Genomic DNA, 23,481 nt, shown 5'->3' with positions numbered 1-23,481 from the left:
AGCTTAACCAAGCAGAAAAAAACCGTCAGCTCATATACCTACGCAACTACAGTTCGCACTTTTCCACCTGAAACGGATCAAAACATCCAGTCTCGCCGAGTCAGAGACTATGAACTAAAGGCCGTAAGACGAGTTTTACAACGCTGTGATCGACGCCTTCACGAGGAAGCTTCGGCTGGATTTTATGTACAAATCTACCGACTGGTAGTCCGAAACTGTTTTTGGGTTTAGTGTGATTGAACTAATGCTGCTAGCCATCTGCCTTCATATTCAGTTGAGCAGTGTGTGTTTTCTTGTTCTGACTGGGACTGACAAAACTATTATTGGCCGCTGTGCAATAATTAAACAAAGATGGTTTCATAACTTGCATTCTGATGCTGACATTAACGTGTGTGTGTGTAGTGAGTGAAAGAGAGAGAGAGAGAGAGAGAGAGAGAGAGAGAGATAGAGAGAGATAGAGAAGAGAGAGACGAGAGAAGCGAGAGAGAGAGAGAGAGAGAGAGAGAAGAGAGAGAGAGAGAGAGAGAGAGAGAAAATATGTCACCCAGAGTATTTGTCTGAAATCGTAACTTTGCGGGAACACACTGCCATTGAGGTCTTCAAATCAGCTGGTTTTAGAAGTCCTAAGGTCCAGGTATAACGGTGGGGGGTCAGGCTTTTGCGGTTGGTCCCCCGAGACTCTGGAACAAGTTACCCCCCGATATTCGCACTGTTACAGATGTGGCTCTTTTTAGTCCAAACTCAAAACATATTGTTGAGTGAGGCTTTTAATCCGTAGCTTGTGGTGGGACAGTTTCATCTTTTGTTTCTTTGAACCTTTTCTGATTTTACTGTTCGCTATGTTCACTCTTCTATTGGATGATTTATTCTCATCTGTTAAAGCACCGTAGCCTGCTGGTTGCTGTAAAGTGTTATATATTACATTAGATTGATTTTGATTGATAGATTAATTGGAAATGTCTTGCTAATCGACCGCGCGTGTGTGCCGCACTTGTGCGTACGTTTTGATTATTAGCCTAAACAATAAATTAGGTAATCTGGCTTTCATAACTCAGTGCCTACCCTTACGACATCACCGCACTCACTGGACCTTAGTGGTCCCCTAATACTGTATCGAGTCTCTTTCCCAAAATCCAGCCTTGGTGCAGAATTCAAGCCACTAGAGCCAGTCCCACATGAGCTTTCCTTAGTAGGTGGAGTACTGGGGGTGTGGTGCCTTGACCAACTGCCACTTTGCTCGTTTGAAAGCCATGATGGGACCAAATTCTCTGGGTGGGAAAAGCAGAGAAAGGGGAGGTAACCTTGCCCCTTATGACCTCATAAAGAGAAGATTCCAGATCGGCCCATTTGAGCTTTCATTTTCAAAAGCAGAGCAGGATGCCCGGGCTCGGTTTACACCTATCACCATTTCTAAAAGCTCGGGGGACCGCATATTTATATTAAAAACACCTCATAAAAAGGGAAATTTTCATGCCGTGGGATCTTTCAGCAGCCGAGAAGTGAGGAAAAGAAGACGAGGACGTGATTCCTTGCTGTTGTTGCTATTTTCGGGTTCTGATTGGCTAACGGGGACTTGAGCTTCTTGTTACACTGCCACCTACAGGTTGGGCAAGCTCTTGGCAGCATATACACAGGTACGTGTGACCAAACGCTTTCTGAAAACTGACAGCTGTGCACAATGTTATTTTTTGAAAACGGAGAGGTTGAAATGTCCTTTATTAAAATAGCCCAGCCAAAATAATTCACTTGTTTTATTACACCTGTGCTTTTTCACTGTGATTACTCAAATTGTTTATGTGAAAAAAAAAGCCCATTTAATATTAATTGTTAATTGTTTGGACTGTTGCTCGAACAAAACAAGCACTTGAAGACGTTGTTGTGACATTGTAAGAGGCACGTTTGGTGTTTCTTGATGATTTGGAGACGAATAATTCAACAAAAACTTAATGACAGATAAATAAATTCATCAAAAATAATCATTAGTTGCCGCCCGATTTCCAACTTAAACTTTTAATGATAAAATAAATAAATAAATGTATACTTCAAAATGTTACAGATTGGATTGGTATAAAAGTAGAACTCAAAGAGAAAACATCTTTCAGTCTAGCATCACAGGGCTGTGAGAGTGTGTGTGTTGTGTGTGTGTGGTGTGGTGGTGTGTGTGTGTGGTGTGTTGGTGTGTTGTTGTGTGTTGTGTGGTGGGTGTGTGTGAGAAAATATGTGAACCCTCAGTCAAGGAAACTACCTTGCACTCCGTAAGGAAGTAGTGAGTTCACTGTAAAGACGCTGAAGCAAGCATACACAGGCCCGTTTACACACCGACTCCTCTTCACCAAACGGTGTTGAGACGAAGAGCTGCGGGGGAATCCACAGCTGCTCAAAGAGGAAATAGATCCTGGCTGACACCGTAGCCAGCTCAGCGTCTTTCCTCCTGCACCAAACTCTCTGTCGAACAATCGCCAGCGGAGCTGCCGACGAGTCGGCGGCACCTGTGTCAGAGGGGACGCACAGCTGCCTCCATGTCCACTTCCCATGTGATCCCAACAGATCGCCTCCGTCCGAAGAGTTTACTCATATAAAGGGTTGGGCTTCTTTGTTTGAACAATTTGGATTCGTCCTTTCCAATCCGGTTCTAATCGATTCTTGATTCTTGAGGGGGTGGAGTTGAAACGGGCTTATCACAGATACAGGAGACGTGACTTTTTCCAATGTCAAATAAAACCACACTTTAGAGCCCTGGAAGTGTTGCAGTGCCTGCTTTCTCCACACGCGTTGGGGGGGGGGGGGGGGGGGAGGTGTGACTCCACTCAGTATTCCAGCATGGGGAAAAAACGTGCTCTGGTTTATTGCATTTCTTTAAACCAATTGGCGTGCACAATATTAGGAAAATATCTAATTCCGATCATTTTGACTGTATTGCGATATATTCACGATATGGAGGGAATTATCATCTTTGTATCATTATTCTCATTTTCATTTAAAAATATAACATTTTCAGGCCGGGATGTCTCTGGCAGCACCACAATCTTTATTTTAGATTGGTTTGACACATTTTTTGCCTTTTACAAATACTGCACCACCCTGTGATTGGATGTTGCACTACTTTTAATTGCGATTTCGATAAATTGCGGTTAATTGTGGCAGCCTTAAAATCACATCACAGTCGTCTTAATTTTTGGTGAATGTGCTCGTTCAAAAGTCGTGCAACAGAAAACTCTGATTGGGACAGATAGTCTAGCTAGCTGTCTGGATTACCCTGCAGAGATCTGAGGAGCACTACCATAGTCCTCAGAAATCCACCAGAGGTTAGAACGCCAACACAAGAAAGTGGAAGTGACGGACACCGGCGGATCTTCTGGCGACGCCTGAACAATCCGGAAATGTAAACAATATAGGCTAGAACGCTGCTTACTGTGCTCCATGGCTGAAACGCAACACGCGTATTAAATTGGAAGCGATGAACAATTCCCAACCCAAATTTTACAAACAATTCCATTGGAATCTTAATCCTATATGGAGACAGAGGAAGGTACACTCAATCCATCATCCCCCCCCCCCCCCCCCCACACACACACACACACACTTATCCCAAACTGTACAGGGAGTCCTGCAGCCCTTTTTTGTATCTAATCTTGCATTAAGCAGACATTGTTTCCAGCTCGACCACCGAGCCCCCTCTTCCTGTTACTAATCAATTTACATGCACCACACGTCACGTTAAATCCTGCCAGCATTCGGGGCTAACCAGCTCACACGGCTCCAAATGCAGCCCATGCCACCAAAGCTGCTAGAGATATTTTTTTAAGGAGGAGTTTGAGTCAAAAGGTTACATTTCTACCTCTACGTCAAACACACATCTCCATAAGTATTATTTGAGGGTGTGCTGTGCCATCCTTTCAAATGAGGGAAGATGAAAAAACATTCTTGTGAGTACAGATTTTGCCAATACAGGGGTGGTGTGTTTCAAAGAATTGCAGCAGACAGGCTCATGACCAGACCCGACAGCATTAGACAAGGCAGCTGTTCATGGGCGTTACTATCTCATCACAGCGTATTCCTGCTTTTACTAGTTATGCCAGTGCGCGTAGGTCATTCGCGATAGACATGCGTTGATGTGTCAAATAGTAACGGTGAGCACCAGTAGGTGCTTTCTAAGAAAGACGAGGACAGATTTTGTTCCCACACCTGTCATGTCTGCACGTTAAACTGAATTCCAGAGGCACTTCCTCTTGCCAGTGTCTGTCATGAGACTCCATAATTAAAAGTTGTCACACCAAAATCAAACGTGAAGCAGGGATGTGTGATCCTCAGCCTCCACTTCCATGTGTGGTGTGACCATGCTGATGGGCGTTAAGAGGAGGCTTTGATGGCGGTGAATGGGGTACTAATGAGTTGGCCTCATCAATGCCGGTCTGTATTCTGTCTCCTAATGGCCAGGGGAGCATCAACAGAGCTGTTGATGCTCCATGTAAACATCTCAGCCACTTCCCGTGGTGGCCTCCACTTCAACCATTACACCAGGTTCATAACTAATGGTTCGTGGACTACAATGGCAACGTTGGAAGTGATTATCCATTGCATAATCAACTAATGTGAAGGATGTGGCTGTTTTTTTTTACATCTTAAAAAGTGCTTTTTTTCCCTCTGGATAATCTATTTTGCTTTCCAAAAGAGTCATTATGGCACACACAGTAGGTGGGGCCTGTGGGAATAATCAGGGCAGAGGCCCAGACAGCACTGTGCTGAGTAAACCTTAAGCTCACCTTTAATACTACATCATAAGCAATGATCGCTCATATATTGTGTATTTTTGCTGGGTCACAGATAAGGCACATTAAACCATGTAGGCAGGCTTTAAAATTCGCTGCGTTGCCACCCAAGTGTTGCATAAACGGATGAAGACTGTGAAAGCTGGCAGCAGTGACAGTAATAGGTCTCGTAGTAGAGCAGACTGAGACCAACTGTTCTTCAGGTAGCCTAAAAGCGCAATTATGCAGCTGTTAACGTGATAGTTTATCGACACATTACGGTCTTACCTGGCCTGGTTATGTAGCCTACAGTCAGTCTAGCCGTGTCCCTCCTTCATGAAGCCAAACTGTATCCGTCAACAGACTGGGAGGAGACCTTTCCCTCGGCTGTGTCGCTCACGGCGCAATGTCACAACTACACTAGTCTAACTAGAGAATGTGTTTACACCATAGGTGGGGAAACAGCTCTGCATGGACCCACTGGCGTCTTCAAAACTGCCGATTCGTACCGCTTTCTCTTTTCGCTGAACGGTTGGTGTTAATTTTTAATTTATTTACTTTTCGCCTTCCCAGTACGACCAGTCTCCCCCTCTCCTTTCCTTTCCTCCTCCACTTGAACGCTCCGCGACGAGAACAGCCGAATGGGGTCGCGAGGACAGAGGCGGACCAACCGTAACACTGGCGATGTTCACCAGCGTCGAGCTAGCTATCGTTAACATACTTCTTCCGGATACGATTTCAAAATAGATCTCCGATGAAGTTATAAAATTGCAAGCACGACTAACGGAAGACATACGGCAAAATCTATCTGTTTACAGGTTAGTTAGTAATTAAAAGTGCAAATTATAAAGAATTCCCCCGAGTGTTTGGATTACTGTAACATAGAATGCATTAAAGAATATTCATGTTTCTAGACAATAGTTAGGCTATATTCTTCCACAGAGGCGGAGTAAATGCATGGTTTAAAATTTCTTTACCCTCATGTTGTCCTGGGTCAATTGACCCATTTCCTATATCAGTGTTCTTTTAATAACCCAAAATAATGATTGATTCCACACAACGCTCTTTGCCAGTACAAATCTCTACTTTCATTCAGTATTATTCAATTTTATAGCATTTGAAAAAAAACTGGTGTTTTTGAAATAGTATTGAGTAAAAGTTGACATATTCCAGCCTGTGATTATCCATCACATCCATTCCTTTAATTTAGTTAAAATATTCCTAATTTCTGCTTTTCTACCTCAACATTGGTAATTTCCTAATAAATGAGGTTTTTTGGACCATAAATATCAAAAAATAACTTTAAAACTAAGTTAGGAAGGTAGTGTTGAAAACGTCAAAACGTGAACAAACTTGAAAAAAAAAGCAACAAGTGTTGAAAAGGAGAAAAAAAACGCAAGAATGTTAAAATCCTCAATAGAACATTTCCGTCTTAAACTTTTTAGAATAAATCAAAGTCTCCAAAGAAGAAATACTATAATAAGAGCTTGCCTCTTTTAAAATTTATCTTCCAAATATTCCTCATCAGAATGTGGTTAAAGCAACAAGAAAAAACACACTTCCTGTCTCACTAGCTCTCTTTATCTAGCTTACGAGGTGTGTTCTGCTATGAGCCATGTAGGGGCGCCCCTCTCCCGTGGGAATACTTGGACCAACTATTGTCAGTTTATTTCAAAATGCCAGCAGCCAAGTGTTTCAACTGTGTTAGTACATTTAGTTTAGTAGGAGGACTGTAAGTTGTTTTTAGACATATTAAAGTGACACATCCCTTTCTTTAAATTAATAAGGACTTGTACAAAAAGCTCACTCATTCAGAGTAAACACTATGACAATACACTAGGGTATTAAGTAAAACTTTTTTTTATTTAATTAGCATAAAAGCAAAACAATAAGAACGATGTATAACAGGCTACAGTCACTTCAAAAAACATTGATAGAGCTTGAGCATGTATTTTGTGAAGTTGAAAATAAGCATTTTATAAAAAAAAATAGATATCTACATTGTAACATAATGGACATACTGTATGCATTTCCAAAGTGGCTATGAGGTTATACATTACCCCAATGATTAACAAAAAAAAGTTTCCACCACCAAAAGATAGCAGCATACTAAACATGACTTCTTCTATGGAAGAATTTGTATTCGTGCAGGCCTTTAACTGAGAATGAACAGGTATTAAGCAGAAAATCAAACCGAGTAGCTAATACGTATCCACAATCTTGCTGCCAATCTTGTCAAAAGCTAGGTCGTGAGAAATGATTTATTTTACCACACTATTATTTTTTTTTAAGTATGACGCTGCCAATGCAACTTCTGACCATTCAATCTCTTTCTTTGTGTCAAAAGCAAATGTGCAAAGCAACATTAACAAAAACATAATAGTTTACACAAAGTATGAAATGTAAGGGAAAAAAAAAAAATTCCTCTGTGAATGAAAAGGACCGTTAGGAGTGTGAGTATTCCCGTCTTTAGTGATACATTTGGGAACCGGGTGCGTGTAACAAGTCACGCAGCTGAGGGTTGATGCTGGAAAGAGACAGTCAAATGTGGGACTGCTGGGTTACATGCAAGCTGGTGTGTTTGTTTTTTTGCTGTATTAGAGCCGGCGGGATGTGAAGAGAAACGCCGGTTTGATTACATATATAGAGGGGGGGGGGGGATGGTTGGAGCAGTAGGTAGTACAGGCGATCTTAGCACAGTGGGGACGTCTACTCCTGGGCCTCTTTGCCGGTCATCCTGTAGAGCTCGGTGGGCGTCCACTGGTGATGGTGGTGGTCAGCTGGATGTCCTCTCACCGTTTCCCCCGTATTCTCCTGCACACACAAACATGACACATCAACACCAAATCACCAAGTGCCAGTGTGGAAGGTGATTAAGTACGTTTAACTCAAGTACTGCACTTAAGTACAATTGAGGAACTTTTGCTTTATTTGAGTCCATTTCTTCATGCCACTTTCTACTTCTACTCCGCTACTTTTCAGAGAGAATATTGTACTTTTTACTCCACTACATTCATCTAATACTTTAGTTACTTTACAAAACACATGTTTTATTATTAAAATGACTAACATTATAACGGAATAGAAGTCCAGCAGGAATGATTAGACCATTAACCACTTTAAATTACAGGTTTAAAAGTTTCTAACAATGTGAGGATTTTTCTGCATTGAGTACTTTTACTTGTAATACTTTAAGTATACTTTCCTGATACTTATATTTTCAATGCAGAACTTTTTTTACAGTATGTATTAGTAATTTACTCAGTAAAGGATCTGAATAACTTCTTCCACCATTGCCAATAGCGTAACGTGATTCAAAATTTCATCTGCATGAATTTTTGTTTGGGTTCTCGCTGTTCACATCTCCTCGTATTACTACAGGCAATGATCCATTGTATAACACGTGGTTTTAGCTGAATTTCATCAGAATAAATACTTTGAGCTTATTCGAAAACAGAAATGAAACTCAAGTTGATCAGTAAATCAACACAGAGACTGAAACTTGGATAGAAGCGCCCCTGCACTTCAGGGAAAGCTTCCAGGACTTCAAACCCTCTTTTTGCTCTCCCGTGTCACTGACGTCAGGAGATGGATGGATGGTTTCATTACCTCCCTGCTCGCCGCCACCCCCTCCCCTCTACTCTCCACTGTTCCTTCCTTTCCGTCTGAAGGAAGCCTGGTGTCCATTAGAACCCCTCTCGGGCAAGGAGACCCTTCTTTTCCCCTGGGAATCTGGTCCTTCTAGATCACACACCCAACCACAAGTCTGGATGAATAGGCAGCTCTACAGCAAGAGGACCGACACTTCTCATCCTCAGAATGACGTGACTACTGGGACACTAAGGAAAAGTACCATTAACTTTCAATAATGACCACAAACATAGTAAGGGTACTACTTAGAAATAAAAAAAATTTAATAAAAATGACTACTCCTACAACATCGCACTATTCTGTCCAGCGGCATCTTGAAATGAAAAAGTAACGAGGTTTAAACTGGACTGATTTAAGTGCCAACAGACCGATCTACTCAACCAATATATTAAAACAAAGAAAACATGTTCAGTAAAGGTGGAAAAAAAAATAAAAATAACTAAAAAATGTAAAAAATTAAACTTAGTCCATTGTTTATTTTTTACAAGGCTTGGTGAACACTTCATCTGATTGGTCATCATGGCATCTGCGGTCTGCCTTTCTGTATAACAGCCCATCGCTAAGTATAACATATCGTTGCGTTGCTAAGTATAACGTGCGTTGCTAAGTAAATCGTTGCTTGCTAAGTATAACAGACCGTGCTAAGTAAAAGTTAACAGTCACAGGGTACCTCTGAATGAGTAGTCTGTGTAATAAGCCGTTGTAATAACCACACTGCTGTTGGGGTTCAATCCACACTAACGCCGGCTTGCTCTAATCATCCCTTCAGATTCCCTGGTATATTCATTCTTTGTCTCCTTCTACCCAGGACCTAACTGCTACAAGACGACGGAACGCACCTCTTGAGCAGTGCTGGATTGGCTTGTAGGGATACAGTCTCTTTTCCTCTCATGGTGCACTACTCGTTCTACTGGGTAGTACGAGCAGCATGCTGTAAGGTCATACCTGCTCCTCGGCCTCGAGTGAGAGGCATTAACTTGAAACACGACTCACGCTTTCGTTTTCACTCGTTGGACTAAGTTTGTGACACTCCTGTGTGCGTGCTAATAAACCACATCCATTACAACATCCACATATGTTGGAGCGAGCGTGTTTTGATCGCGTGGCAATAAAAGGACGTTAAGGAACGGACTGTTTGGTGTTATCGAACCCCCTTCAGTGGACCCCGCTTCACTAACCGGTAGTTATCAGTACATGGGTGGCGCCACTGTGCACCCATTTTTCAACTCCACTACTATAAAGCAGTTATAGAGCCTGTACATCTTATTTCTTCAGAAAGTAATAGAAACTGTGTAGTTTACCAGTATGCACTGACCACTTGAGTGCTCGTCTCCATAGCGTTTGTGAGACGGTGCGTAGAGGAACATGATGCAAGACGTACAGGTTCACATGCCGTAGATGCCGGTGAAAAGGGCGCTGTTCACCTGCACCGTGTGCTCTCCCTCGCAGTGCCATGCCCTCTTCACCTGGACCTAGACAAAAGCATGCCGTTGTGTTACTGTTTATAAATTGGAGCGTTGGATTGTTGGGACAGTGGCAAAATAGCTTTGATAGGGGCTGCACAATATATCGTTTTTTTTACGGTCTTCGCAATATCAACTGGTGCAATGACCAGCATGAAAGGCTGCAACATGTCGCGAAAGACATTGAGTTAGTTGGAGGAGAGTATAATAGAAAACACACTTCAAAAACGTGACTGTTATCCTCTTTATTGGTGCCTTTATGTTTCAATCGTTCATGAATACTGTTGGTAAAAAATGTGTTTCGTTGTTGTTAAAGTCAACAAGCAATTGGTGGTATTTTAGCAGAATACTGAAAGCAGCAGTACTGAGTACACTTGAATTCTTTTCATTTTAAGATATTTTTGGGTGTTTTTCAGCCTTTATTTTTGACAGGACAGATGAGACTGAGAGAGAGAGCGAGAGAGAGCGCAGAGAGAGAGAGCGAGAGAGCGCGAGCGAGAGAGCGGAGCGAGCGAGCGAGAGGAGAGCGAGAGCGAGAGCGAGAGAGCGGAGCGCGAGAGCGAGAGCGGACGAGAGCGAGAGCGAGAGCGGAGCGCGAGATCGAGAGTAGAGAGAGAACGCGGTCAGGGTCAAACCCGGGCCTGCTGCGTCGAGGAGTGAACCTCTATACATGGGCGCCCGCTCTACAACCTGAGCTATCTGGGCACCTGAATATCTGTTGGTATCGCAAGTATTATTGTCATTGCAATATTCAAACAACTTGGCAGAGTTTTCTGATATCGTGTTCCTTAGTCACTGTAAATAATGTGAAATAAACAGTCAGCACTACATATTCTGTCACAGCATTATGTTTGATTTCAGACTTTACTGCTCTCACCTGACTGAGATGAAAGAAGATGACAGTCATAGCAGCACCAGGTCAGAGTGACCAGCATGAGGAACTGAACTCGAAAATCGACCCTGAACAAAAAGGTGCATGAGTTAGTCACAACGTACTTTGGTAGCAGAGAAATCATGTTTGTATTGTCCTGTTTGTTTGCTTTTTGCTTGGTGTATTGAACTATTAGAATGCAAACACAGGATGAAGACACACCTCATAGTGCCGCCGCCTGGCCTTGGACATGCGGGGAGGGACGTCCCTCTTACCGCTGATGTTGCGAACGACTTGAAAACCATGAAGCAAGAAAGAAGTAGGCCAAGCGACAGATCCCTGCCACAATTATAACACCCATCTGAGGCAACACCATTTAAGAAATAACCAAATAACACCATCCTAAAAAGAGTGGTGGTGATCCAGTTTGGAACACTCTCGTCACAGATGTAACCATTTTATAGCACAAATGGAAAACAGTTATGCTTGGCCTGATGGCTCCACTTATAATGCTTCGTGCTAAGCTGAACAGGGAGCCCATGGCTGAAACCCGCGGGCAGGTTGTTCAGATCCAGGACCCCGTAGAGGTCCCGCCGATCACTGTTAGCATGGCCACATAGCCACAGCTTTTGTTCCAAACCAGTCAGATGGGACGAGTATTTGTCCCTTTTGCTGCAGTAGTCCATTTAAGGCTGGCGTAGACCTCCATAACGCTAGTGCTACATGGAGAAAGAGAGACTGTATCCCTACAGCCAATCCAGCCTGCTCAAAGTGATGGTCCTGTTCGTCTTTGTAGCAGTTAGGTCCTGGGTAAGCTAGACAAAGAATGAATATACCAGGGAATCTTAAGGTGATTAGAGCAAGCCGGCGTTATTGTGGATTGAAACCCCACAAGGCGTGTTGTTTATTACAACGCTTATTACACAGACTCATTCAGAGGTTACCCTGTGACTGTTAACTTTTACTTAGCACGGTCTGTTATACTTAGCAACGCAACGTTATTTAGCAACGCACGTTATACTTAGCAACGCAACGATCTGTTATACTTAGCGATGGTCTGTTATACGAATGGCAGACCGCAGAATGCCATGATGACCAATCAGCAATGAATGTTCATCCAAGCCTTGTAAAAAAAATAAACAATGGACTAAGTTTAATTTTTTTACATTTTTTTTAAGTTATTTTTTTTCCACCTTTACTTGAACATGTTTTCATGTTTTAATATATTGGTTGAGTAGATCGGTCTGTTGGCACTTAAAAATCAGTCCGTTTAACCCTGTTACTTTTTCATTTCAAAATGCCGCTGGACGAATAGTGCTGTATGTAGGTAGTCATTTTTATTAAATTTTTTTTATTTCTAAGTAGTACCCTTACTATGTTTGTGTCATTATATGAAAGTTAGATGAACTTTTCCTTGTGTCCCAGTAGCTCACGTCCTTCTGATGGAAGAAGTGTTGTCCTCTGCTGTGAGCTGCCTATTCATCCAGACTTGTGGTGGTGGTGGTGTTTCAGAAGGACCCAGATTCCCAGGGGAAGAAGGGTCTCCTTGCCCGAGAGGGGATTCTAATGCACCAGGCTTCCTTCCAGACGGAAGGAAGGGAACAGTGAGAGTAGAGGGAGGGGGTGGCGGCGAGCAGGGAGTAATGAAACCCATCCATCCTCTCCTGACGTCAGTGAACGGGAGAGCAAAAAGAGGTTTGAAGTCCTGGAAGCTTTCCCTGAGTGCAGGGGCGCTTCTCATCAAGTTTCAGTCTCTGTGTTGATTTACTTGATCACTTGAGTTTCATTTCTGTTTTCGAATAAGCTCAAAGTATTTATTCTGATGAATTCAGCTAAACCCACGTGTTTATCCAATGGATCATTGCCTGTAGTAATACGAGGAGATGTAACAGCGAGAACCCAAACAAAATTCATGCAGATGAAATGTTTTGAACTCACGTTACGCTATTGGCAATGTGGAAGAAGTATTCAGATCCTTTACTGAAGAAAATTACTAAACCATACTGTAAAAAAGTTCTGCATTGAAAATATAAGTATCAGGAAAGTATACTTAAATTATTACGTAAAAGTACTCAATGCAGAAAAATCCTCACATTTAGAAACTTTAAAACCTGTAATTTAAAGTGTTAATGGTCTAATCATTCCTGCTGGACTTCTATTCCGTTTAAATTTTAGGTCATTAATTATAATAAAACATGTGTTTTGGTAAAGTAACTAAAGTTTATAGATGAATGTAGTGGAGTAAAAAGTACACTATTCTCTCTGAAAAGTAGCGGAGTAAGTAGAAAGTGTCATGAAAGAAATGGACTCAAATAAGCAAAGTTCCTCAATTTGTACTTAAGTGCAGTACTTGAGTAACGTACTTAAATCCTTCCACCACTGGCACTTGGTGATTTTGGTGTTGATGTGTCATGTTGTGTGTGCAGGTATACCGGGGAAACGGTGGAGAGGACATCCAGCTGACCACCACCATCACCCTGTGGACGCCCCACCGAGTCTACAGGATGACCGGCAAGAGGGCCCAGGAGTAGACGTCCCACGGTTGCTAAGACTCGCTGTACTACCTACTGCTCCAACCATCCCCCCCCCCCCCTTTATTATGTAATCAAACCCGTGCGTTTCTCTTCACATCCCTCCGGCTCTAATACAGCAAAAAAACAAACACCCAGCTTGCAGTAACCCCAGCAGTCCCACATTTGACTGTTCTCTTCCGCTCAACCCTCAGCTGCGTGACTTGTTACACTCCACCCCGGTTCCCAAATGTATCACTAAGACGGGAATACTCACCACTCCTAACGTCCTTTTCATTTCACAGAGGAATTTTTTTTTTTTCCCTTACATTCCATACTTTGTGTAACATTATGTTTTTGTTAATGTTGCTTTGCACATTTGCTTTTGACACCAAAAGAAAGAGATTCGAATGGTCAGAAGTTGCATTGGCAGCCTCATACTTAAAAAAAAATCATAGTGTGGTTAAATAAATCATTTCTCACGACCTAGCTTTTGACAAAGATTGGCCAAGATTTTGTGGATACGTATTAGCTACTCGGTTTGATTTTCTGCTTATTACCTGTTCTATTCTCAGTTAAAGGCCTGTCCAAGATACATATTCTTCCATAGAAGTAGTCATGTTTAGTACTGCTGCTCATCTTGTGTGTGGAAACTTTTTTTGTTATATCTTGGGGTAATGTATCCCCTCATAGCCACTTTGGAAATGCATACAGTATGTCCATTATGTTCCATGTAGATATCTATTTTTTTTTATAAATGCTTTTTTTCAACACACAAAACATCCAAGCTCTATCAATGTTTTTTGAAGTTGACTGTAGCTGTTATACATCGTTTTTATTTGTTTTTGCTTTTATGCTAATTTTAAAATAAAAAAGTTTTACTTAATACCCTAGTGTATGTCTATGTTTACTCTGATGGTGGCTTTTTGTACGTCCTTATTAATTTAAAAAAGGGATGTCACTTTAATATGTCTAGAAACTAACTTACGTCCTCCTACTAAACTAATGTACTAACACAGTTGAAACACCTTGGCTGCTGGCATTTTGAAATAAACTGACAATAGTTTGGTCCAAGTATTCCCACAGGGAAGGGCGCCCCTACCATGGCTCATAGCAGAACACACCTCATTAAAGCTAGCTAAAGAGAGCTAGTGTAGACAGGAAGTTGTGTTTTTTTTCTTGTTGCTTTAACCCACATTCTGATAGGAAATATTTGGAAGATAAATTTAAAAGAGGCAAGCTCTTACTATTAGTATTTCTTCTTTGGGAGACTTTGATTTATTCTAAAAAGTTTAAGACGGAAATGTTCTATTGTGGATTTTAACATTTTCTGCGTTTTTTTTCTCCCCTTTTTCCACTTGTTGCTTTTTTTTTTTCATGTTTGTTCACTGTTTTGACGTTTTCAACACTACCTTCCTAACTTAGTTTTAAAGTTATTTTTTGTATTTATGGTCCAAAAAACCTCATTTATAGGAAATTACAATGTTTGGTAGAAAAGCAGAAATTGGGAATTATTTTAACTAAATTAAAGGAATGGATGTTGATGGATAATCACAGGCTGGAATATGTCAACTTTTACTCAATAACTATTTCAAAACACCGTTTTTTTTTCAAAGCTTAAATTGAATAATACTGAATGAAAGTAGAGATTTGTACTTGCAAAGAGCGTTGTGTGGAATCAATCATGTTATTTGGGGTATTAAAAAGACACTGATATAGGAAATGGGTCAATTTGACCCGAGGACAACATAGGTTAAAGTAAATTTTAAACCCATGCATTACTCCGCCTCTGTGGAAGAATGTAGCCTAACTATTGTCTAGAAACATAATATTCTTTAATGCATTCTATGTTACAGTAATCCACACTCTCGGGGAATTCTTTATAATTTGGCACTTTTAATTACTTTACAACTGTAAACAAGATTATTGCCGGTATGTCTTCCGCTTAGTCGTGCTTGCAATTTTAAACTTCATCGAGATCTTATTTTGAAATCGTATCCGGAAGAAGTATGTTAACGATAGCTAGCTCGACTCTGGTGAACATCCGCCATTGTTACGGTTGGTCCGCCTCTGTCCTCGCGACCATTCGGCTGTTCTCCTCGTCGCGAGCGTTCAGTGGAGGAGGAAAGGAAAGGAAGGGGGAGACTGGTCGTACTGGGAAGGCGAAAAGTAAATAATTAAATTACACCAACCGTCAGCGAAAAGAGAAAGCGGTACGAATCGGCAGTTTTGAAGACGCCAGTGAGGTCCATGCGAGGTGTTTTCCCCCCCAGTCTATGGTGTAAACACATTCTCTAGTTAGCTAGTGTAGTTGTGACATTGCGCCGTGAGCGACACAGCCGAGGGAAAGGTCTCCTCCCAGTCTGTTGCCGGAACGTTTGGCTTCATTGAAGGGAGACACGGCTAGACCGGACTGTGGGCTACATAACACCGGCCAGGTAAGACCGTAATGTGTCGAAAACTATCACGTTAACAGCTGACATAATGCGCTTTTAGGCTACCTGAAGCAACAGTTGGTCTCAGTGCTCTCTCTACGAGACCTATTTCTGTCCTGCTGCCAGCTTTCACCTTCTCACTCCGTTTATTGCAACACTTGGGTGGCAACGCGCGAATTTAAAGCCTGCCTACATGGTTTTAATGTCCTATCTGTGACCCCAGCAAAAAATACACAAGATATATGGAGACTCATTGCTTCATAATGTAGATTCAACAGGTGAAGCTTAAGGTTTACTCAGCACAGTGCTGTCTGGCCTTCTGCCCTGATTATTCCCCACGGCCCCACCTACTGTGTTTGGCCACATATGACTCTTTTGGAAAGCAAATAGATTATCCAGAGGGAAAAAGCACTTTTTATAGATGTAAAAAAAAACAGCCACATCCTTCAATTAGTTGATTGCATGATAATCACTTCCAACGTTGCCATTGTAGTCCACGAACCAATTGATTATGAACCTGGTGTAATGGTTGAAGTGGAGGCCACCCACGGGAAGTGGCTGAGATGTTTACATGGAGCATCAACAGCTCTGTTGATGCTCCCCTGGCCATTAGGAGACAGAATACAGACCGGCCATTGATGAGGCCAACTCATTAGTACCCCATTCACCGCCATCAAAGCCTCCTCTTAACGCCCATCAGCATGGTCACCACCACACACTGGAAGTGGAGGCTGAGGATCACACACTCCCTGCCTCACGTTTGATTTTGGTGTGACAACTTTTATTATGGAGTCTCATGACGACACTGGCCAAGAGGAATGCCTCTGAATTCAGTTTACCGTGCAGACATGAACAGGTGTGGAACAAATCTGTCCTCGTCTTTCTTACGAAAGCACCTACTGGTGCTCACCGTGTTTCTATTTGACACATCAACGCATGTCTATGCGCGAATGACCTACGCGCACTGGCATAACTAGTAAAACAGGAATACGCTGTGATGAAGATAGTACACGCCCAGTGACAGCTGCCTTGTCTACTGCGTCGGGTCTGGTCATGAGCCTGTCTGCCTGCAATTCTTTGAAACACACCACCCCGTATTGGCAAAATCGTACTCACAAGAATGTTTTTCATTTCTTCCTCATTTGAAAGGATGGCACAGCACACTTCCTCAATATACTTATGGATATGGTTGTTTGACGTAGGGGTAGAAATGTAACCTTTGACTCAAACTCCTCCTTAAAAAAACTCTCTCTAGCACTTTGGTGGCATGGGCTGCATTTGGAGCCGTGTGAGCTGGTTAGCCCCGAATGCTGGCAGGATTTAACGTAACGTTGTGGCATGTAAATTGATTAGTAACGGAAAGGGGGCTCGGTGGTCGAGCTGGAAACAATGTCTTGCTTAATGCAAGGATTAGATACAAAAAGGGCTGCAGGACTCCCTGTACAGTTTGGGTAAGTGTGTGTGTGTGTGTGGGGGGGGGTGGGGGATGATGGATTTGAGTGTCCTTCCTCTTCTCCATATAGGATTAAGATTCCAATGGAATTTTTTTAAAATTTGGTTGTGGAATCTGTTCATCGCTTCCAATTTAATACGCGTTGCGTTTCAGCCAGGGGCACAGTAGCAGCGTTCTAGCCTATATTGTTTACATTTCCGGGATTGTTCAGGCGTCCGCAGAAGATCCGCCGATGTCCGTCACCTTCCACTTTCTTGTGTTGGCGTTCTAACCTCTGGTGGTTTCTGAGGACTATGGTTACGTGCTCCTCAGATCTCTGCAGGGTAATCCACAGCGACTAGACTATCTGTCCAATCAGAGTTTTCTGTTGCACGACTTTTGAACGAGCACATTCCACCAAAAATTAAACGACTGTGTGATGTGATTTTAAGGCTGCACAATTAACCGCAATTTTATCGAAATCGCAATTAAAAGTAGTGCAACATCCAACCACAGTGGGTGCAGTATTTGTAAAAGCCAAAAGTGTCAACCAATCTAATAAAAGTATTGTGGTGCTGCAGAGCCATCCCGGCCTGAAAATTTTATATTTTTAAATGAAAATGAGAATATGATACAAAATGATAATTCCCCCAATATCGTATAATTCGCAATATAAGTCAAAATGATCGGAATTAGATATTTTCCTAATATTGTCAGCCCTAATTGGTTTAAAGAAATGCCAATAAACCGAGCACGTTTTTCTCCCATGCTGGAATACTGAGTGGACTCGTCCTCACACCTCCCCCCCCCCCCCCCAACGCTGTGGAGAAGGTCAGGCACTGCAAACCTTCCAGGGCTCAAAGTGGTGGTTTTATTTGACATTGGAAAAAGTCACGTCCCTGTTATCTGTGAAATAAGCCCGTTTCACTCCACTCCACCCTCAAAGAATCAAGAATCGATTAGAACCGGATTGAAGGACGAATCCAAATTGTTCAATCCAAACGAAGCCCAACCCTTTTATATGAGTTAAACTCTTCGGACGGAGGACGATCGTTGGGATCACATGGGAAGTGGCACATGGAAGCAGCATGACACAGGTGCCGCCCACTCGATCGGCAGCTCCGGGCGACTGTTTTCGACAGAGAGTTTGGTGCAGGAGGAAGACGCGAGCTGGCTACGTGTCAGCCAGGATCTATTTCCTCTTTGAGCAGCCTGTGGATTCCCCCGCAGCTCTCTGATCTCACACACCGTTTGGTAAGTAGGAGTCGTGTGTACCACGGGCCTGTGTATGCTTGCTTCAGCGTCTTTACAGTGAACTCACTACTTCCTTACTGAGTGCAAGGTATTTCCTTGACTGAGTGGTTCACATATTTTCTCAACCACACACACACACACACCCACCACACACACACACACACACACAACACACACCCACACACACACACCCACACACCACACAACACACACACAACCACTCTCACGCCCTGTGATGCTAGACTGAAATATGTTTTCTCTTTGAGTTCTACTTTTATACCAATCCAATCTGTAACATTTTTGAAGTTACTTATTTATTTATTTTCATCATTAAAACGTTTAAGTTGGAAATCGGGCGCAACTAATGATTATTTTGATGAATTTATTTACTGTCAATTAAGTTTTTGTTGATTATTTCGTCTCCAAATCATCAGAAAACACCAAACAGTGCCTCTTACAATGTCACAACATGTCCAAGGGCTTGTTTTGTTCGAGCAACAGTCCAAACAATTAACATTAAATATTAAATTGGCCTTTTTTTTTCACATAAACAATTTGAGTAATCACAGTAGAAAAAGCACAGGTTTATAAAAAAAGTGAATTATTTTGGCTGGGCTATTTTATAATAGGACATTTCAACCTCTCCTTTTTCAAAAAATAACATTGGCACAGCTGTCAGTTTTCAAAAGCGTTTGTCACACGTACCTTGGTATATATGCGGCCAAGAGCTTGCCCAACCTGTAGGTGTGCAGTGTAACAAGAAGCTCAGTCCCCGTTCCAATCAGAACCGAAAATAGCAACACAGCAAGGAATCACGTCCTCGCTCTTCTTTTCCTCACTTCCTCGGCTGCTGAAAGATCCCACGGCATGAAAATTTCCCTTTTTATATGAGGTTTTTAATATAAATATGCGGTCCCCCGAGGCTTTTAGAAATGGGATAGGTGTAAACCGAGCCCGGGCCCTGCTCTGCTTTTGAAGAAATGAAAGCTCAATGGGCCGATCTGGAACTTGCTCTTTGAGGCATAAGGGGCAAGGTTACCTCCCCTTCTCTGCTTTCCCACCCAGAGAATTTGGCCCCCCCCATCATGGCTTTCAAACGAGCAAAGTGGCAGTTGGTCAAGGCCACACCCCCAGTCTCCACCTACTAAGGAAAGCTCATTGTGGGACTGGCTCTAGTGGCTGTAATTCTGCACCACGGCTGGATTTTGGGAAAGAGACTTCAGATACAGTATTAGGGGACCACTAAGGTCCAGTGACGTGCGGTGATGTCAGTAAGAGGTAGGCACCTGAATTATGAAGCCAGATTACCTAATTTATTGTTTAGGACTAATAATCACGTTACGCACAAGTGCGGCACACACGCGCGCGCGATAGCAAGACATTTCCAATTAATCTATCAATCAAAATCAATCTAATGTAATTATATACACTTTACGCAACCAGCAGGCTACGGTGCTTAACATGAATGATAATACATCATCCAATAGAAAGAGTGACCCTAGCGAACAGTAAAATCAGAAAGGTCTCAAAGAAACAAAAAGAAGAACTGTCCCACCACAGCTACGGATTAAAAGCCTCACTCAACAAATGGTTTTGAGTTTGACTAAAAAGAGCCACATCTGTAACAGTGCGAATATCGGGGTAACTTGTTCCAGAGTCTCGTGGGACCAACCGCAAAAGCCTGACCCCCCACACCGTTATACCTGGACCTTAGGACTTCTAAACCAGCTGATTTGAAGACCTCAATGGCAGTGTGTTCCCGCCAAAGTTACGATTTCAGACAAATACTCTGGGTGACTATTTTTCTCTCTCTCTCTCTCTCTCTCTCTCTCTCTCTCTCGCTTCTCTCGTCTCTCTCTCTCTCTCTCTCTCTCTCTCTCTCTCGCGTCTCTCTCTCTCTCTCTCACTACTCACACACACACACGTTAATGTCCAGCATCAGAATGCAAGTTATGAAACCATCTTTGTTCTAATTATTGACACAGCGGCCAATAATAGTTTGTCATTTCCCAGTCAGCAACTGAAAAACCACACTCTGCTCAACTGAATATGAGGCAGATGGCTAGCAGCATTAGTTCAATCACACTAACCCCAAAACAGTTTCGGACTCACCATTCGGTAGATTTGTACATAAAATCCAGCCGACGCTTTCTCGTGAAGGCGTCGATCACAGCGTTGTAAAACTCGTCTTTACGGCGCTTTAGTTCATAGTCTCTGACTCGGCGAGACTGGATGTTTTGATCCGTTTCAGGGTGGAAAATGTGCGAAGCTGTAGTTGCCGGTATTATATGAGCTGACGGTTTTTCCTGCTTGGTTAAAGCTGCGGGCAGGTTGTTCAGATCCAGGACCCCGTAGAGGTCCCGCCGATCACTGTTAGCATGGCCACATAGCCACAGCTTTTGTTCCAAACCAGTCAGATGGGACGAGTATTTGTCCCTTTTGCTGCAGTAGTCCATTTAAGGCTGGCGTAGACCTCCATCTTGTTATTAGTTCTTTTTTTTTAATTAAATCGAGTTTAGAGAAATTCCTCACCGCTGTGACATCGGCGGACACCGCTGCTGTCATTTTACTTTGAATTTTCGCGGGGATTGCGCTTACAACGTATGCTGTGTAATGACGTCAGCTACGCAAGGGACAGTATATCTGGTTTTAATTGGTTCATGTTTGAAATCTGACGGAACATTACTGGCATAACCATTTACGTACAAGAGGCACGGCAAGTTGTGCCTTTTGACGTACATGTTAAAGACACGCATCGAAGTGCGCATGCGCAACATGTCTACTAAAAAATAAAAACTGAAAATGCTAACAAAATTCTAAAGTAATATCTTAATAAAAGCTGTGGCTAAAATAAAGCTAAAAAAGATAGGCTAACAAAAGGCTAACAAAAAATAATAATAACAAAAAAAAATGGCTAAATATAACTTAAAAGTCTAAAAGTAATTAAAATAATAAATTAAACTAAATAAGCTACGAAATAAAAAAAACTAACAAAATTAAATAAAATAAAAAAACATTGGCTAATAAACATATAAATAATAAAAAAATAATATAAAAATCTACATAAATAAAACTAAATAAAAACTAATAAAAAATATAAAAAATAAAAAATAAAAAGTACACGAAATAATAACTTATTGGCTAAATTAAAAAAAATAAAAAATAAAAGGGGAATACTATGATAAAAAAACAACAATAGCTATGCTTAAAAAAATAAAAAAGCAGGGTAAACATAACAAAATAAATAAGGGGCTAAAATACAACAAAATAAATTAAAACAAATAATAAGCTAAAAAAAGTTAAAAACCAGAAAACCAATCCTAATAAATAATAAAATAATACTAAAAAATAACTAAACAATATGCAAATATAAATTGGCTCATTAAGCTAAATTACTAATGGCTACTGGCTAGGCGACAAAGATCTAAAAAAACCGTCTATAAAAACAATAAAAACATTTATAATCGCTTGAATGGGCATAAAGGCACTGCTTATTCTGCCATTTTTGTTATTGGTTATGCGTAAATGCTTGAATTGGAACAACAACACATATCAATCCCAAGACTAAACGTTAAAAATACAAATAAGTTTATAATACATTATTTAATAACATTTTTATGCTTGAATTTGGCAAGGTAGGCACTGCCTACCCTGCTACCTGACTGCAGTCACTGCTAAGGTTATATTAAAGAGACTCAATACAGTTTAGGGACCCTAAGGTCTATATAAAAGAGACTACAGATACAGTTAGTGGACCCACTAAGGTCTATGTCAAAAGAGACTTCGATACAGTATTAGGGGACCACTAGGTTTATATTAAAAGAGACTCAGATACAGTATATAGGGACCACTAAGGTTATATTAAAGAGACTTCAGAACAGTATTAGGGGACCACTAAGGTCTATAAAAGAGGACTCAGATATAGTATAGGGGACCACTAAGTGTCTATATAAAAAGACTACAGTACAGTATAGGGACCACTAAGGTGATATTAAAGAGACTTCAAGATACCAGTATTAGGGACCACTAATGGTCTATATTAAAAGAGACTTCAGATACAGTATTTATGGGACCCTCAGGGTCTATATAAAGAGACTACAGATACAGTATTAGGGGACCACTAACGGTCTATATAAAAGAGACTACAGATTACAGTATTAGGGACCATAAGTCTTAAAAAAGAGACGACCGTAAGTATTAGGGGCCACTAAGGTCTAATAAACAGAGACTACAGATACAGTATTAGGGACCACTAAGGTCTATATAAGAAGACTACAGATACCGTCATATAGGGACCACTAAGGTCTAAATAACAGAGACTACAGATACAGTATTAGGGGACCACTAAGGTCTATATAAGAGACTACGATTAATATTAGTGGAACTAAGGTCTATATAAAAAGACTCAGATACATTATTAGGGGACCACTAAGGTACTATATAAAGAGACTACAGATCTGGTATTAGGGGGCCACTAAGGTCTATATAAAAGAGACTCAGATACAGTATTAGGGGGCCACCTAAGGTCTAATAAGAGACTTCAGATACATATAAGGGGACCACTAAGGTCTTATAAAGAGACTTCAGATACAGTATTAGGGACCACTAAGGTCTATATAAAGAGACTTCAGATACAGTATAAGGGGACCACTAAGGTCTATATAAAAGAGACTTCAGATACAGTATAAGGGGACCACTAAGTCTATATAAAAGAGACTTCAGATACATTATTAGGGACCATAAGGTCTATAAAAAAACACGACATATTAGGTGACCACTAAGTCTATAAAGAGACTTCAGATACAGTATGGGGACCACTAAGGTCTATATAAAAGAAGATTCAGATACCTATAAGGGGACCCCTAAGGTCTATATAAAAGAGACTTCAGATACAGTATTAGGTGACCACTAAGGTCTATATAAAAGAGACTTCAGATATAGTATTAGGGGGCCACTAAGTGTATATAAAAGAGACTCAGATACGTATTAGGTGACCACTAAGGTCTATATAAAGAGACTTCAGATACAGTATTAGGGGACCACTAAGGTCTATATAACGAGACTTCAGATACAGTTTAGGTGGTCAGATGTAAGTGATAAAGTAGAGACACCTTTAT

At 41.4% G+C, this 23,481-nt stretch overlaps 1 protein-coding gene across 2 annotated transcripts in view; it reads left to right on the top strand.

Annotated features, from left to right (window-relative positions):
• gng12a (guanine nucleotide binding protein (G protein), gamma 12a) overlaps positions 1 to 23,481 on the top strand; it is a 75,548-nt gene that overhangs the window by 20,503 nt on the left and 31,564 nt on the right. The window contains exon 2 of one of the 2 annotated variants that reach the window (XM_032531322.1): positions 15,670 to 15,681. The exons of the other annotated variant lie outside the window; for it this stretch is intronic. The gene's annotated coding sequence lies outside the window, so the exon portion shown is untranslated. The remainder of the gene's footprint in view (positions 1 to 15,669; positions 15,682 to 23,481) is intronic. 2 annotated transcript variants of the gene reach the window in all.

Source organism: Etheostoma spectabile, chromosome 12 (genome assembly GCF_008692095.1).
Source record: "Etheostoma spectabile isolate EspeVRDwgs_2016 chromosome 12, UIUC_Espe_1.0, whole genome shotgun sequence".
NCBI lineage: Eukaryota > Metazoa > Chordata > Actinopteri > Perciformes > Percidae > Etheostoma > Etheostoma spectabile.
This window is presented reverse-complemented; position numbering and strand designations above follow the sequence as displayed.